The sequence below is a fragment of the Lacerta agilis genome, chromosome Z (assembly GCF_009819535.1).
Source record: "Lacerta agilis isolate rLacAgi1 chromosome Z, rLacAgi1.pri, whole genome shotgun sequence".
Taxonomy (NCBI): domain Eukaryota; kingdom Metazoa; phylum Chordata; class Lepidosauria; order Squamata; family Lacertidae; genus Lacerta; species Lacerta agilis.
In genome coordinates this window covers 13693288-13711078 of record NC_046331.1, presented here as the reverse complement: position 1 = coordinate 13711078, position 17791 = coordinate 13693288, and positions in this window count along the sequence as shown.

Genomic DNA, 17791 nt, shown 5'->3' with positions numbered 1-17791 from the left:
AGATTCATTAATTTTGGTGGTTCATATTTTTCTGGATACAGCCCAGAGGCATTAATCTGCCCTAAACCAAATGTACTCGCCCTTCCCAATATTTCCTGCTGTGCATATATGAGCCTGGAAGAAAGGAGAGATGCAAAAACAACAGTGCCTTCTGCTTTGAGATCCGCACCGCCCCCCCACCCCAGGTTGGGGAACACGCTTCTCTTGGAAACATGCCATTACAGCCACCAAACAGCCACTGCACACAAACACCTCATCAGACATCATAATAATATTAATAATGAAAGGGCAGCTCTTTCTAAGATCTTAGACCCCTAGTGTAGAGCAGCTGACAGAAGCCTTGCATGCAAAACAGCCTCGTGAGCATCGTTCGAAGCAGAAGAGAATGGAAAACATGGGGGTGGGAGGGGGAAAGCCCTCCCAAACAAAAACACTGATCCAGTCCCTTCATCACCGAGGATCAAAAAAATCAAGACAAATGCTTTTTAGTTCACAACATCTGGGCTTGTGTGTTGGAATTCTGCAGGTCTTTTTCTCCCTCCTGTGAACTGATCGTGATGGGAACTTAAAGCCAGGGAAAGCCATCTGAAGTTCCAGGTGGCCACCACTCCACCAGTTCCTTTGCTGTGTCCACTCCTTAGCATCATAGAGTTAAGAAGGTGCTTTCCATAATAGGCCTTTGCTCCAATCCAGCAGAACCTCCATGCCCAGGGGCAGTCTACCACCAAATACCAGTTGCTGGGAATCACAAGTGGTGAGAGTTGCTGTCATGCTCAGGTCCTGCTTGTGGGCCTCCCATTGGGGCATCTGGCCGGCCACTGCGAGGGCGGGAAGCTGGACTGGATGAGTGCCCCCTGACCTGATCCAGCAGACTTTTCTTACATATTGTGGGACCCTGAGCAAAAGCTTAGCACAAGGGGCATCCTTCTGAAGAGCCCACGGATCTGAACTATTACAAGGACATCTTGCTGGGGACTTCTGATGACGTGTTATGATGCCCAATTTCTAAATTCCACTTGGCCTCCATTTGAACGCCCTCCCAATATTTCTGGGCCTCTTAACCTGTTGGCCCAGTGCCAAAAAAAAAGATCCATCACTGGCCTGGTTGTATGCATCAACCCTCCTCAAAGGTCCCCTTTTGTACTCATACCTGTACCTACTGCCCCCTGTTGTTCAAGGGGTTCCTTTCCTCATCCTCAAGTCTTCATTAGCCCACCCAAAAGAGGTGCTCAGATTGAACACAAAGGGAAAGGGGGTGGGGAAAGGTTAAGCGAACACCTAGGAAAAGAACACAATTCTCACTGCTCTGGGGTTGTGTGCCATACGGCTCTCTCTCACTCTCTTGCTTTCACTCTCACTCCAGTGTTACATGTGTTTTGTTGAATTCCAATTAATGGCAAGTGGAGCAGGGTGGGGTGATGTTCTGCTGGATTCCTTGAGGTGGGAAGCAAGAGACCCATCTGTAGGCAATGGAGGGGCCTATGGAGGGGACAGAATTCACCAAGTTCCTTGGGGAATCTGTCCCCCAACACTTAATTTGGCGGGAGAACACACATCACTGTTATAACAACAGGAAAACAAAACCCGTTTTTTTCAGTGATCAACAACCCTACATCTTTATTCTCTCGCTCCCTCCTGGTTCCCATCACACGCACAAACACAAATGTTATTTTTTTTTCTTGTCTCCAAGCCTCCAGCTCTCCCTCATTCTTTCTCTCTCTTTCGTTCTACCACAGAAGAATATTGATTGAAACGCTGGGTAATCCATTGTTTCTGCAAAAAAATAAAAAAAAAATTGGCTTTGAACAGTCCCAGGTGGAAGCCGGGGGAATCTGCATGTGTTAGCTGCTTGCAAGTGCATCTGCCTTCATCCTCAGGAAAGAGGGGGGTAGGTTGGAGGAATTAAGAGAGGGGGGTGCAGTAGCAGCTGGGCTGTTGCAGGAATGAAAACTGGTTCTTGTTAGTTTAGGGGAAACCAGGTGTGTCTTGTTCTTCAGGATCCCGTTCTACATCAAGTGTCTCTGTTTATCTAAATATTTCTTTGTTTTATTTATGTCTTGCTCAAGGTGGTGTCTTCGTTCTTCTTCCCCTCATTTAATCCCCCACAACAACCCTGTGAGGTAGGTTAGGGTGAGAGGCAGTGACTGGCCCCAAGGTCATACAAACTGAGCTTCAAGGCCAAGCGAGGATTTGAATCTTGGTCTCCCAGTTCCTAGTCCGACGCTCTATAACTACTACAAAACACTGAAAGAAGACTGGGTGAGTGACCGTGCTCTGCCTCCACAACTGGAGGAAGAAATGCTTCCTTATAAAAGTTGCTGGAAACCGTAGAAGAGGAGAATGATCTTGTGTTCTGGTCCTTCTTGTGAGTTTTCCAGAAGAGGCATCTGGTTGGCTGCTGTGAGAACAGGGTGCTGGACTAGATGGGCCATTTATCCATCAGGGTCTTCTTAAGTTCTTATGGCAGATAAAATGATATGGCCTTGGTCACTGGTAACATACGGTCCCTATTTGGCCTTTAGGAAATATTTTAATAATGCCTTTAAAACTATATTACTACTAGATCTGAGGGCAAAGGTAGAGCACCAGGTTTGATTCGCCCCTCCCCACCAGCATCTTCAGGTAGAGTTGGGAGAGACTCCTTGTCTGAAATCTAGGAACATGACTGCCAGCCAGTGGAGACAATACTGAATAACATAGACCAATTGTATAACTTGACATAAACCAGCTCCCTATATCATTCAACTCTTTATTTTAAAAACTGAGGACTAGAAGCTTACTTCGTTTTGAGGGGAAGGACCTTAGCTCAGGGGCAGAGGATCTGTTTTGCATGCAGAAGATCCAAGATGCAATGACATCTCCAGGCAGGGTTGGAAAGGATCTCCACCTGAAAACCCTGGAGAGCCTTGGCCAGTCATTGTAGTCAATACGGAGCTCAGATGGACCTGTGGTCTGACTCATTAGAAGGCCGCATCTTTTGTTCCCTTGATGTACTGCACCAACTGCCTAAATGTTTGTCTAAAAGATTGGAGGGTTTAAAAATAAACCTGCTGCAGAGGTGCTTCCTATAAGGGAGACAAAATGGAATGGAGCTGCTTAAGGGATTTTGACATCCGCTCGGCGAGATTCAAAGAGACACTGTAAGCGTTCTGGAGAAGGACACAGGAAAACTGTTGTACCATCAGCTCAGTAATGAAGTGGGGCAGTGACAAGTGGACAGTATTCCCCTTATGAGGACTGAAGGCCCACCATTGATTTATATGATATATGGTGTGCACAACAATACTGGTGGGTCCTTTTAAGGTGCTATTTATTGCAACTGGCTAAAGGAGGTCAGTTTCTCTCCAGTTGATTTGCAAGGTGTTCCCCCCCCCCCGCCCCATTCTATCCCCCAAGTGCTGTGCAACAGAGACTTCAGGCCATTTTTAAAAAACACGCAGAGGCATTTTAGGAAAGGGTCTTACATGTTATGGAGAGAGTAGATAAAGATATGTTTTTCTCCCTCTCTCATAGGACTAGAACTCGTGGACATCCCCTGTTGCAAGATCCAGGATGAATAAAAGACAGCTTAGAGAAAAGACAAGCAAACAACGACATGATAGAAGTTTGCAAAATTATGCATGGCTTGGAGAAAGTGGATAGAGGAAAGTTTTTCTCTCCCTCTCTCATAACACATGGACATCCCGTGAAGCTGAATGCTGGAAGATTCGGGACAGATAAAAGAGTGTACAGCTTCTGAATACTAGTTGCTGGAAACCACATGATCCAGCAGCCAGGCTTTTCTTACAATCTTATGTTCTTCACTAGGCTGGCCGCTGGAGTGTGTGTGTGTGGGGGGGGGGGTGTTCAGAAAACCCAGGTGTGTGCATTGGAGGGCAGGGCAGGTATTTCCTCTCTGCCCCCTCAATACCCATTTTGGGGATTCCTAGTGTTTCCATTTGCCCCACCTTCTTTGTTCAATTAATTGTAACCCCTTACGGCACTGACTGAAGTCACACACTCAACAATAAGGCTTCGGAGCAACACAGCAGGCATAAGCAATCAAGCAACATGGTCACCAGAAACAACATTGACAGTAAATGGTTACCTGCTTTAATTGAGGGATATAGTCTTGGTTGACTTAGCTGTGGCTGCAGAAACCCTTTAAGGAATCAAGAAAGATGAATGAAGCTTAGGAAGAAGCAGGTCCTTCACACTCAGGGATATTTCATTTCCCCTTCTTCCCCCCTCCCCACCCTGTTCTGCTCTTGCACTTTCAATTAAGCCATGGAATTAATCTCTTGCAACAGACATTGGCTGTTGTCATTGCTTTTTTAAAAAGAAAGAAAGAAAACAAATCTAATTTGCATTGGGACTCCTAATTACATTAACTGCATATGCCAACAATTGCAATGGAGGGAACATGGGAGGGAGGATGAACACTGGACTCTCTCACAAGGTTTTTACAGACAGTGGTGATTATTGTAGGGACTTATGTGTGGTAGTCTCCATACAAGGAATCGTCAGAGGCAGAGTCCTCTGACAACAACAGCCCTGAGGAGCAGATGGATCCACTGCCTGGCCCATCCCATTTGGAGCTGCAGGCCCCAGAACTTGTATCTCCTTCCCTGATCTCCAATTAGACCTCTCCAGACATCAGTGATTGGATCATGGACTCCTCAGAGTGAAGGCACCTGCCCCATGTTAATAGGCAGGGAGTTTCAAAGTTGTGGGTCCTGCCACATTAAAAGATCAATTCCTTACAATGCTGAATGAGAATTACAGACCGTCCAAGTGTCCCTATTTTCCATTGACGTCCCTGATTTAGACAAGCAGTCCCAGTTTCTGCTTTGATCCCGGAATATCCCACTTTTCCTTAGGATGTCCCTATTTTCATTGGAGAAATGTTGGAGGGTATGGAGTTATCCGACTCCTGGGCCGTCTGAAGGCAATCCTGTGTAGGGAAGTTTTTTTAAAAAAATAATGTTTAATGTTTCTTTATGTTATATGTTGGAAGCCTGCTCGGAGTGGCTGGGGTGTGGGGCAACCCAGTAAGATTATGAAATGGGACATCCCTATTTTCATCAGAGAAATTTTGGAGGGTATGGGATTGCGTGGTGTCTGTAGCAGCGCTGATTACTGTGAAGGACTTGGGAATGTGGCCTAGGGAGAAAAATAAGAGTGTCAAAGAGAGATCCAGAGGGCCACGTTGGGTGTACCCTGTCCCTGTTTTACAGTAATCTTCCATGTGGCTGCCCTTACTCAGAGCAATATCCCCTTACAAGAAGGGCATCCTCCAAACTGCCCAGATCCAAGCTTTCTTTCCCCCCCCCACAACACCCACTGGTAGGGTTGCCAAGTCAACAGCATCCCAGACCCCACGATTCCAGGGCCCATACCTGATACCTAGGAACAATCTCTGGTGCTGTCATGCAGGAGGACCCAAGTGATGTCATGGGGGAGGCCCCTGGAGATGGAGGTTAACTACGAGCAGGCATGGCAAGTAGGGGTTGGGGGGCCAGGGCTCCCTAAATATTTTCAATGAACCTCAAAGTTCTCTGTCAGCTGTGTGCACACGCCGCAGGGTGTGCTAACATTACATGTGCAAGCCAGAGGGCGTCCGCACGACATGTCAGCATGCTCCGTGGCGTACGCAAGTGACGTCAACATGCCATGGGATGTGCTGACGTTGCATAGCCCTGGCCCCCTCAATCACAGGGGAAAGGCAGTGCGTGTGATTGGGAGGGGGCAGTAGAGGAGGGCAACCCCGTCTCCTCCCAAAGGTCTGTTCTATAATTTGAAGGCAGCTCCTGACAGGCTGAAGCTTGCAAGCTGCATGCACAGTCCTCTTAATATTTTTTAAAAAATTGCTAAGGGCCCTCTCGCCCACCTGTATTTTCAAGCCCCCAACCAGGAGAATTCAGGTCGGACCTGAAAGTATTATAAACGATACTGGCAAGTTGAATAGTAATGGCAAATCAATGGAAAACAGTCCAAAATCTTGTCACCACTCACTCTGGAATGTGGTTATAATGGAGAAAATTATGGATCATTTGAGATTTTGCCAGAGACTGGAACCTCCAGGCATTTATTATTATTATTATTATTATTATTATTATTATTATTATTATTATTATTATTATATGATTTGGCACTCCTTTGTTACATGTACAGCGAAACCATCATTTTCAAGATGACCCTCAACACAAGCCTGCCAGATACAGAACACTGTACTTGATAATCAGAATAATGCTGATATTCTTTACTTGGACTTTTGTTATTTTCTGCCTCCATATGCAACTGGACTCATTCTACAATTTTATGGTTTTTGTATCCCACCTTTTAATTTTCATCTGTTGCTACAACTGTTCTCTCTGTTTTTTATATACATTATAGAATGAAATAAAAATTATTCACAAGAAGAAAAAAGACCTGGAGCTCTGGCTAACCTACCCGCTGGCAGGCAGATCTTTGCTCTTCTATTCCCCCTTCCTCCACCACCCTGTTGGATGATTTCTTTCTTTCTTTCTGCCATGCACAAGCAAGAGAGGCTGGTTGCATTAAGAGGGGGGAAAAGAACATTCCCATTTCTTTTTCTTCTTTTTCTTCTTCGAACGGCAACCTATTTGCTATCATTAACTATAGATGGCACACTTTCATGGCCAGGGCAGAGGCTTGGAAGGGTAGGGGGTGCCCACTAGTAATGATTGCAGCTGCCAAGAAGCAGGCAAAAGGTCCTAGTTTCTTCAGGCAGGGGAGCCTGTCCCTTTCTGTTCTCTCTCCCTGCTATTTTCTCCCCCTTTTCTTAAAAAAAGATTATTATTTTTAAAAAAATAAAGAATAGAGCCCATTGTCCCTGTACAAGCTTCTAGATAGCCTGATAATGAGGCCTTTTCAGCAGCTGGTCAGTCAGTCCTTTCTTCTCAGTGGCACAAAGGCTAAAGAGTCCTTACCTGCTTCTGAACAGGCCTCTCCTGCAAAGCACCCCCCACCCCGTTCACCTCCATTACGCCTTCCAGCCTCTGATCCACTGCCTCCTGAGATGGAGTGGCTCCTCTGGGTGGCTCCCTGCAAAGTGCCAGGGATCCGAATCATAGAAACACAGACTTGTAGAGTTGGAAGGGACCTATATGGGTCATGAATCACAGCTAAACAATCCCTGGCAGATGGCTATCTCACCTCCCTTCAAAAAAAAAAACCCTCCAGTGAAGGAGAGGCCACCACTTTCCAAGGTCATAGAATCACAGAAATGTAGAGTTGAAAAAAGGTACCTCAAGAGTCATTTATCCAACCCCTTGCAATGTAGGGATTGCAGCCAAAGAATCCCCAACAGGTGGCCATCCAACATCTGCTTAAAAAACTTCAATGAAGGAGGGCCCACAACTTCCCGAGGGAGTCACTGCCACTGCTGAACAGCATCTAAATGTGAATTAAAGTGCTCCTCCCTGGATAAATTCTGTGAAACTGTTCATGTCCCCCATTCACCTATTTTTTCCCTCCATCCAAAAAATAGGAATGAGGGAGAATTTCAATGGGCAGTTTTGCACAGCACACTAATATTTTTGTCAAGGTTCCCTTTCAGTGTCTCAGGTTACCAGTATTTTTTACCCTGGGAGTTTCCCATAGGAGACTGCTCTGCCAGCTAATAGATTTAGCTCTCAGGGCTTTCCCCCCTCCCCCTCCCCTTTCCATCCACCCAGCAACTGACATGCCAAGCATAACACTTCATTTTTGCTTAATTTCATTTTGCCGCTTGTCCTTTTGGCCCTGCCATTCCGCCCCCCAAGAATTCCTATCCTCCTTCCCTCTTCACTTGCCTCTACTCCAAGCAAGCCTTTTGCATAATCTGATTTAGGCAGAGTCTCTCTCCCCACCCCACCCCACCCCGCCACTGCCAGCCCACTCCACCCTTCAGCTTCATCCTCATCTCGCCAAGTTGTTAAGCATTTGATCCACCTGCAGTGTTTATTTGGCAGAATCCCAAAGCTACTTCCACCTTCTTCTTTTTTTAATAAAAAAGATACTTGTCTACATATCGGCTTTGCACTAGTCTGACTGTCACGGCTCCCAAATGCTCCTGGGATTTGTAGTCATTATAGCGGCAGGATGGGCAAGTCTTAGTGTTTCTGCTCTGTGACGCTTCTGTGTTTGTTCACTCGTCAGTTCACTCATCCATTAAGTGAGGTGTGTGTTTAAATCCCCCTGTGAGGGGGAGGAAGGTTAACCCCCCCCGTCCTGCAAGCCCGAGGCCTGTGTGTGTGTGTGTGTGTGTGTGAGAGAGAGAGAGAGAGAGAGAGAGAGAGAGAGAGAGAGAGAGGTATATAGGTATTTCTATAAATGAATAGATAAGTTGCTTTGCAGGTATTGTTTTGGTAAGGTTCACAACAACCCTGCAAGGTAAGTCAATGAACGTGATGATTATCTCTCCATGTTGTAAGTTGGGAGCTCAGGGGGAAATACTGCCTATTCTTTTATTGGGGGAAGGTAAAATTTGAACCAGGGATCTTGTGACTCTCTTCTCAAATAAATAGTAGCTATTCTACCCTCTCAACCAGAAAGTCGTCTTATTATTATTATTATTATTATTATTATTATTATTATTTTGCTGAATTTATATCCCACTTTTTCTCCAAGGAGCTCAAGATGCTGTACATGGTTCCCCCCCCGTTTAATCCCCACAACAACCCTGTGAGGTAGGGTAAGCTAAGAGGCAGTTGCTGACCCAAGGTCATGACTGAGTGGGGATTTTATCCCTAGGCTTCCAGGTTCTTGCCCAACACTCTAACTACACCACACTGGTTCTCATGATGTAGAGGTGTCCCTGGCAGAAGTGAAGGGATGGGTGCATAAACACAGAGGCCCTGAAGCCCCAGGAAGCCAATGAAAGGAGTTTGCAGGAGGAGAAAAAGGGATCAGACCAAACAAATCTCATTTATTTTGTGGCCCTTGGTAACCTCTCTAGGTCACGCCCCCTTTTTCACCAGCCACACCCCTCACTAGCCCTACTCCACACCCTCCTTGAGTGTTATTGCCTCGCTGTAAAAGTGTCCTTGAACTCAGATCATGCTGCTTGACTCACTGGATGCAGGGGCCCCTGGGGGTGGGGCGCCGCTCCCTAGCATGCGTGCGCCGTGATGTCACGGCACGCGTGAACAGCATCCCATGGTGGGCACAAGTGGCCAACACCCCCTTCCGACCATGCAGCAGCAGCACAGCAAGTTTTAAGGCTGCAGCGCGTGAACAGCAGCACAGCGTTCACTTAAAAGTTGCCACGCGCCAGCCGCGCCGATCGCAGAGGCAGGTGCCGCCGAATGTCACCCTCCCAGGGTGGTACCTGGAGCGGGCCCCTCCGCCCCCTTGCTCCGCCCCTGACTGGATGGAGGATAGAGAAGGGTGGATGAGTGTGTGTAAAAACAAATCAAATGTGCAAAGGTAACATTTGTATTCCGTGCTCTGTCCATTTTTGCCCCTGGCCCCAGTGCTAGGGTTGCCACCTGTCCTGTATAAAACAAGATCATCCCGTATTTCAATGTAAACTGCTATATCCTATATTCAATTGTTGTTGTTCAGTCGTTCAGTCGTGTCCGACTCTTCGTGACCCCATGGACCAGAGCACGCCAGGCATGCCTATCCTTCACTGCCTCTTGCAGTTTGGCCGAACTCATGTTAGTAGCTTCGAGAACACTGTCCAACCATCTCATCCTCTGTTGTCCCCTTCTCCTTGTGCCCTCCATCTTTCCCAACATCAGGGTCTTTTCTCTTCTCATGAGGTGGCCAAAGTACTGGAGCCTCAACTTCAGGATCTGTCCTTCTAGTGAGCACTCAGGGCTGATTTCTTTAAGAATGGATAGGTTTGATCTTCTTGCAGTCCATGGGACTCTCAAGAGTCTCCTCCAGCACCATAATTCAAAAGCATCAATTCTTTGGCGATCAGCCTTCTTCTCCTATATTCAATACAGGATGCCGAATGTCCTGTATTTCTGCTCCTCCCTTTCTGTTTCTAGGCCAAGTTAGGGATCCTCTCCAAATGCATCTGTGTGAAAGAGTGTGTGAAAGGTCATGTATTTAAGCTCTGGGATAGTCAAGCACAGATAGATTTACAAATTCACATGCATGTGTGTGTGCATGTGCGTGTGTGACAAATTTCAGAGAGGCCATCCTGTTAGGGTACAATAGATTGCAATAGATTGCTTTGAAGTCACTTCAGCACGAGATGGGAAAAAATATCACCCCCCAACCATCCTGCCACGCCCTGTTCTATATTTTGCCAGACCAAAGGTGGCAGCCCTAGACCCCACCCACTGCCAGCCCATGGCGTCCAGAAGGCTGCCCAGAAGGGGATGTGGCCCTTGGTCTGAAATAATAGGTTCCCTGCCCCTGGAACGAAATAACCAGAAAGCCCCACCACCACCCACACACAGAAAGAATAATAATACCTGGCATTTACAAAATAATAATACCTGACTGACATTACACTTCGGAGCGTTGGAAGCACTTTGCATAACATTACACTTCAGAGGAGTAATCTTGTCACCAATTACCGCGGCTGCATGATTGCTCCCTCTTCTTACCTTTGCAGGTATCTGAGGAGCGACAGCCTTGACTGTTTTGCAATCTTCTAGCCCCACTTGGAGCAAAAGCCCCTCTCAGCTACACTGGAGTGTTTTGCCACTGAGGCAAAATAGAAAGGGCCACTTCTCCCCATGCTGACGTCCCCTGCTGTTGACCCCCCACTCTGATGGCAACTTTCCTACTGATTCTACCCCTTCCCTGATAATGATGGTGAGAAAAATGAGAGGAAAAAGGAGGCTGAAGAAGAGGCTGGCAGAGAGGGGCAGTCGGTGGCAAGGTGGGGTGGTTGAGGAGGAGGAGGAGGCAAGGAGGGGAGGAGGGGGAGGTGGTGAGTGGCGAGCGGTGAGCAGCACACTCCTTGTGGGCCAATATCTGCAGACCCTCCCAATGGTCCCATGCCCGTCAACCTCAGGCAATTGCTTCACCTTGCCTCCTGGGCAGGCTGGGCCTGCCCTGAACTCCCACACCACCAGATTGTAGAGGCGAGCTAAGGCCAATGTGCAGGGGAGATGGACAAATCTGCCACTGTGCAGTCTTAAGTTTGCTCCATTTGCAATTTCTTTTCAAGTCCACATGCATTTTATTGCCACCCATTGTAATGTGAGCCAGTGTGGGGTGGGAGCTAAAGTGTCAGACTAAGATCTGGAAGAGCAGGGCTCAAATCCCTAGTTTGGCCATGAAGTCATGGGAGTGACTTTGGGCCAGTCACTGCCTCTCAGCCTAACCTACCTCACAGGGTTGTTGTGGGGATTAAATGAGGAAGGTAAGAACCATGTCCACCTTCTTGTGCTCTGTGGAGGGAGAAAAAGGTGTGGGATAGAAATGCGGCAAATAAATAAATGAATACATCGGCATGTCTACATAATTTTGCTTAAAATATGCACTTTTTGCAAGAACTGCTCCCCCACTAGAATGCACCATCATACATCATTTCCGATATTATTTCCAGTCTTCATACATATCTTACACAAATGCACAAATCTCCTTCGGCGTTCTTTAGTTGGAGGTCTCCATTGGGAAATTCAGGGAAGTTCCAGGATGGGGGAGAAATTCAGTACCACTGAAGGCAAATCAATCAAATTTAGTTTCTGATCTGAAACAATACAAGCAGAAAAACACAGCCATCCTCCAGAATCGGCATTTATCTAGCATTTGGTGGCTGTTCTTGGCAATTCTAGGATCACTCAATGCAAAACAAAACAAAAACAAAAAACCACCACATTTTTAACTGAAATTGCTCTGAAGTTTGTCATTGTTTTTAGAATATTTTGATCTTTTGCTTTGTTTTTCATTTTAAATTGTGGATCTGTTTGCCTCCCTGTGCTCCCTAGGGGTGTGATGGTTGAGGGGAAGGATAAGAATATCAGAAAAACCCTGCTGAATCAGGCCAATGGCCTATCTAGTCCAGCATCCTATTCTCACAATGGCTGAGCAGGTGCTCCAGTAGGAAGCCTGCAAGCAGGAGCCAAGCACAAGAGCACTTTCCCATCCTGTGGCTTCCAGCAACTGGTATTCCAACCTGAGATAAATTCAATAAATTGACAATGAAATAACTGAATTTTGCAGTGCAGTTCTCCAACCAACCAGTGCTTACAAAACTGCGTGTGTTAGGGAAAGTTTGCATTAAAACAAAGGTATTCGGGGAGAAACCATACAGCATGCATTAGGGGAGGTTGCTTGCAAAAATGTGTGCATTAGTCAAAAGGCCATACAAAAATGTATGTATATGGATAAATTTACTCTGAAATGCCAATGAATTTTCAAGAGATTTTATATATAGCATATTGTTGCAGAAATAGATCACTTGGTTAGAGCGTGGTACTGATAATCCCTGTATGGATTGTACAGGTCCAGGCCCTGTATGGGACAGCTGCATATTTCTGCATTGCAGGGGGTTGGGGTCCTCTGGTTCCCTTCCAACTCTAAAAATTATTATTCTATTATTCTTTCTCTATGAAATGTAAGGAAATTACCGGTACTTCAAGACCAGGAAAATAAGGCAAAGGTTGCTGGCCTCTGTGAAGGACATCGCAGCGAGGCCAGGCCAGACTCTGCAGCCAGAGACACCCTTGGCAGAAGGCAGGCAAGCAGGGAAGGACAGGGAGCCAGGAGTGGGACCCTCTAGGACATGCCTGGGTGGTGGTGCTGGAAGTCCCCTGACAGGCTGTTCTGCCACCTTTGCCAGGGTGGGGCAGGGATCCCCACGGAAGCCACCACCTGTACAGGGGTGCCAGGGTGCCCCCTCAGAATTTTGCACCCAGGGACACAGCCCCCTGCACCCCTACTATGCCACTGAAAGGGAGTGGCCATACTGACAGATTCTTCCATCTCTAGGGAATTTCAAATTTCAAAGGAGAGACCTGGTTTTGTTCCAGAAGTGGGATGAACATCTGAGCCCCATGGGAATTCCAGAGGGTGGTGACATGAGAAGAGTTTTGTTTTTGTTTTTTACTGGCGGCTCCCCACTTGCAGAATGCTATACAGGGAGGCTCAGCTGGCACCATCATGAAATAGCTTTAGGTGCCACGCAAATATATGTATTGTTGTGCCAGACTTTTGGCTTTTAAATTATCTGTGGCCTCTATGACTGACTGGGATGTTTTCATCCTGCTTTTAAAAAACGGGATTGTCTTTTTTATGCTGGTTTCAATGTATGTGGTTTCATAGAATCATCAGGTTGGAATGGGTCCAAGGGTCATCTAGTTCAGGAGGCCCGGGGGCCGGATGCAGCCCAATCGCCTTCTAAATGTGGCCCGCGGACGGTATGGGAATCAGCGTGTTTTTACATGAGTAGAATGTGTCCTTTTATTTAAAATGCATCTCTGGGTTATTTGTGGGGCCTGCCTGGTGTTTTTACATGAGCAGAATGTGTGCTTTTATTTAAAATGCATCTCTGGGTTATTTGTGGGGCATAGGAATTCATTCATATATTTTTTTTCAAAATATAGTCCGGCCCCCCACAAGGTCTGAGGGACAGTGGACCAGCCCCCTGCTGAAAAAGTTTGCTGACCTCTGATCTAGTCTAACCCCTGGCAATGCAGGAATCACAGCTAAAGAGTCCCTGACAGTGGTCATCCAACCAACCTATGTTAAAAAACCTTCATTGAAGGAAAACCCACCACCTTCTGAGGTAGTCTGTTCATTTGTAAGTCGCTTTGCATTGCTTTGGTTTTCAAAAAGTCACAATAAATTTACCAGTAATAGCAAACAAACAATTTCTCCCACATCCCTAGGATCTCTCCTGTCCTACCTGCCCCGCACCTAACCCATAATGTGAGCATTTGTCTCTGCTAGTAATGAATTGTGATGTGCTTCATTGGTAAGTGGATTGACAGTGTTGGGATAAGTCCGTGTTCCTCCTCCCTTTCATAAATCTAAAAAGATGTCCTTGAAAAGGCAAAATTACAAGCATATCAAGAATGACATCCAGACTCAACCAGAATGTTTGTTCAGGGCTTTGGTAAAGCAGAAACCCCATCACATGTAATCATTTCAGTTACAAACCCTCCAACATTTCTCCAATTGAAAGAGGGATGTCCTAAGCAAAAAAAGGACATTTCAGGATCAAATCAGAAACCGGGACGGCTTTTGTAAATCCAAGACTGTCCCTAGAAAATACGGGCACTTGGAGGGTCTTGCCTCCCTATTCTGAAGCCAGAGTGTCCAGCTTTAGTGGGGAGGCTGTTGTCAAGGCAACCATGACTCGCCCCGCCCAGCCTATGTGACATCACTCACTGCTGGATTCAAAGGCACCAACTGCAACTGATCAGCAGTTGGGAGTGAGGAGCAGAAGTGAAAGAGTTGGCAGTGAAAGTGTTTGAAGCCCTGGCCCCCATGGCAATGGTCAGGTCAGTTGCTGCAGCCCTCCTCTGCCTCATCTGGACATCCCTGAGGTGGACTGGGCAGAGAGAGGGGCTGGTCCAAGGTCAACTTGTGAGTGTGGTGGCGGAAGGATGTCTTGAACCGAGGGCTCCAGTTTCTCAACTTCTCCCCATTCTTTCCTAGCTTCAAGAGGCTGTGAGAGCTGCCCCAAGAGGAACAACGTCCACCCCATGTCTCCAAGGAAGATCCTTGTGGATCACCAGGGGGTGGAAACAGGCAAGTCTGGGGGTCCAGGTGAGCAATTGTTTTGTTGCTGAGAGGAAGACTGTAAGACTCTGATGATATTGGAGTCCAGAGGAGACTGACCTCTGCTTCGAGGAGACTTGGAGGAAGGCAGAAGTGGGTTCTTTGGGGTTTTTTTGGGGGGGGGTTACTTTCTTTCCAACCTTTCCCCTTTGTTTCACTTGCAGAGTTGCCAGCCTCTTTGAGGAGATTCCCGGTGGAGCCCCTTGGGAAGATGATCTTCATGTGGCCAGGAGAACTTGGGAAGGGTATCTCAACCTCCACAATCTTTTGCATTTAAAGCTGAGCTCTGGGAGGCAGTGGGGGGCAGTCCTTGGATAGGACACCCTTGGATAGGGCACCCTGGGGGCCGGTGAGACCACCTCTGGTGCCCACAGGTTCACCTCTCGCCCCCACTGATATCAGGCTTGAAATAACATCTTTTGGTAGCTGTGACGGATTGGCCCTAGGGTGGAGAAGTTATTACATCCCAGCTCAAAAGGAGTTAAGCCACCTTCATCTTGATGGACAGTTCATCCTTTGGGGGTGGGGCAATCCCCAGTTTAAAAGGAGGGAACAACAGTTTGGGCAGGGGAGAAGAGGGAGGTTGTGTATGGAGACAGGGAAGAAGAGGGGTGTGGGGCCAGGATAGTGGTGGTTAGGCTAGGATAGGATGAGGGTCAGTTGGTTATACTGAAAGAGTTTATAATTTAGATGTAACTAAGCTGATGAACTATTGAAGTACTTGAACCATGATGTTCTGAAATATTGTTTTTGTTGAGTCAAGAGAAAAGAGGCAGTTATTTGGTCCAGCAATATATGGATGTTCATGAGGAGGTGAAGGTGAACTCAGGGAAAAGACAAAACTGACCTGCAGGGTGATAGTTTGTGTCTTGGAGTTTCACTCAGGAGGGGCAAAAGGGCAGAAACCTTGGTAAGGCTACACAGTTACTAAAAGGGTTTAGCTAACTGATGCAGTGGGGGAATCTAATGAGAGAGAGACCCGGAACTCACAGCTGAGAGGTATTCTTAACCCAGGAGCCCAGAGCAATATTATATATATATATAACAGGCCACAACAGTTGGACAAGAGAACCCCGTTACTAAGTTATCCCTAGTTATAATAAAAGGGGATTATCCACACAGACGGACCTCAAGGATCAAGGTGGGGGGAATAGCAAGAGTGACCCGGAACACCTCAGAAACAATACACTTAGTAACAGAGGGGAAGTTGGCAGGGAGGTTCATCGCAGTAGCCAACAGAATGGGGGAAGTTTGGGCATGGGAGGGTGGGATGTGGCATCTCCAGGGGTTTCCCATCACTTAAGTGGCCGTTCTCTTCTTTCCCTTTCCCTTCCACCCAGGTGGAGTCATCTTCAAAGACCTTGAGACAGGGGAGAGGGAGATCTTGCCAAGTTAAGTCTGGCCACAAAGAGTGACAACCATGGGTGTAGCCATGATTTTGGTTATGGCAGCAGGCCTTTGGTTCTGGGTGGCAGAACCTCAGTTTCCTATGTATTTTTATTGATTTTTATTGATGGGGGGAGCTTCCCTCCTGCCCCCGCCCCCCGTGGCTATGCCCATGGTGACAAGAGACTTCCCAGGCAAGTTCAGATACAAGAATAAGATGGGAGAAAGTTCTACTCCAGGGGTCCCCAAACTAAAGCTCAGGGGCCGGATGCGACCCAATCGCCTTCTAAATCCGGCCCACGTGTTTTTACATGAGTAGAATGTGTTCTTTTATTTAAAATGCATTTCTGGTTTTTTTGTGGAGCACAGTAATTTGTTCATATATATTTTTTCAAAATATAGTCCGGACCCTCACAAGGTCTGAGGGACAGTGGACCGGCCCCCTGCTGAAAAAGTTTGCTGACCCCTGTTCTACTCCAAGGTCCCCACAGATATCTCTTCTGGCTCAAACCAGGGACCTCTCCCTGCAAATGGCACATGGTTGCTATTTGACACCACAATGAATTTATTTTGAACACATAGGGGTGCCTCCCCGCCATGGCAGGATCCTGACACCAAACAAAGAGTCCTGGACCAAAGTATTTTCTGAGATCTTGTCTGGCTCTTTTGAATTTGTATATTTGGATCAAGACCTTAATAATAAGGAACTGGTTTTGTATCTGTTGACACTGGCTGGGACCACAACTACCAAATTTTGGAAGACCTCAGCAGGGCAGATTCCTCGCTCCTTCCCAAAGATGAGACTGTCAAGGCCCTTCTTCTGTGGAGATCAGGAATGGGAACCGGAGTCCCTGGGACCAAACTGCCCTCCTGAGACAAATCAGCTTGTCTAAGCCACAAACGTGTCTTGAGGAACTGGATTTCTTGGAGACTCCCTCCTCCCTCTGAAGCCCAACTGCCTTTAACTGCCACACACACACCTGTCCTGTCACCTGCCTGTCACACTCCATCCTCAGCCAATCAGCACGCAGCACACCCCAAGGTTCCATCCTCCTCTCACGGCCCACCCACTGCTCTCACTTTACCTTATATCCCACAAATGTTTCTCTACACAACATTTTACCACATGTCTCTTAATATACAAGTCAGTTAACAATGACAAACACCACACACACACACACACACACACACACACACACACACTCCTAAAAGATTTGGGTCTGGCACCTCCTTTTGCCTTGGAGGTTTTAAAGTCAAGGATGGATGGCCATCTGTCGGGGATTCTTCTTGTGGGTTCCTGCATCACAGGGGGTCGGACTAGGTGACCGTTGGGGTTTCCTTCCAGCTCTATTATTCTGTGATCACGGATGCATAGAGACATTTGCAGAAGAGGGTGAGCCAGAGGAAGTGGGGCAAGCTGAGAAGCCCCCTTGCAAAGGGTTTAGGAGATCTAGCAGAAAGCAAGGAGGGTGGAGGGAAGAGAAACCAGGCAAGGGGAATCCTCTCTGGATCACAGGAGAACCATGCAGGGAACAGCTCAGTCCAAGAATTGCCTGGCTCTGTGCCATTGTGAGCCTAACAGGGGTTGACCTCCCTGAATAGCCTCTGTTTAGCGGTCACAAAGAATGGCATTGCCCAGACCTGGAGACTCTGTGGCTTATTGAGTCTGGGGTGGGGGATCTCAGGGACCCAAATGCACCCCTTGGGCTTCTCTGTCTGGTCCCAG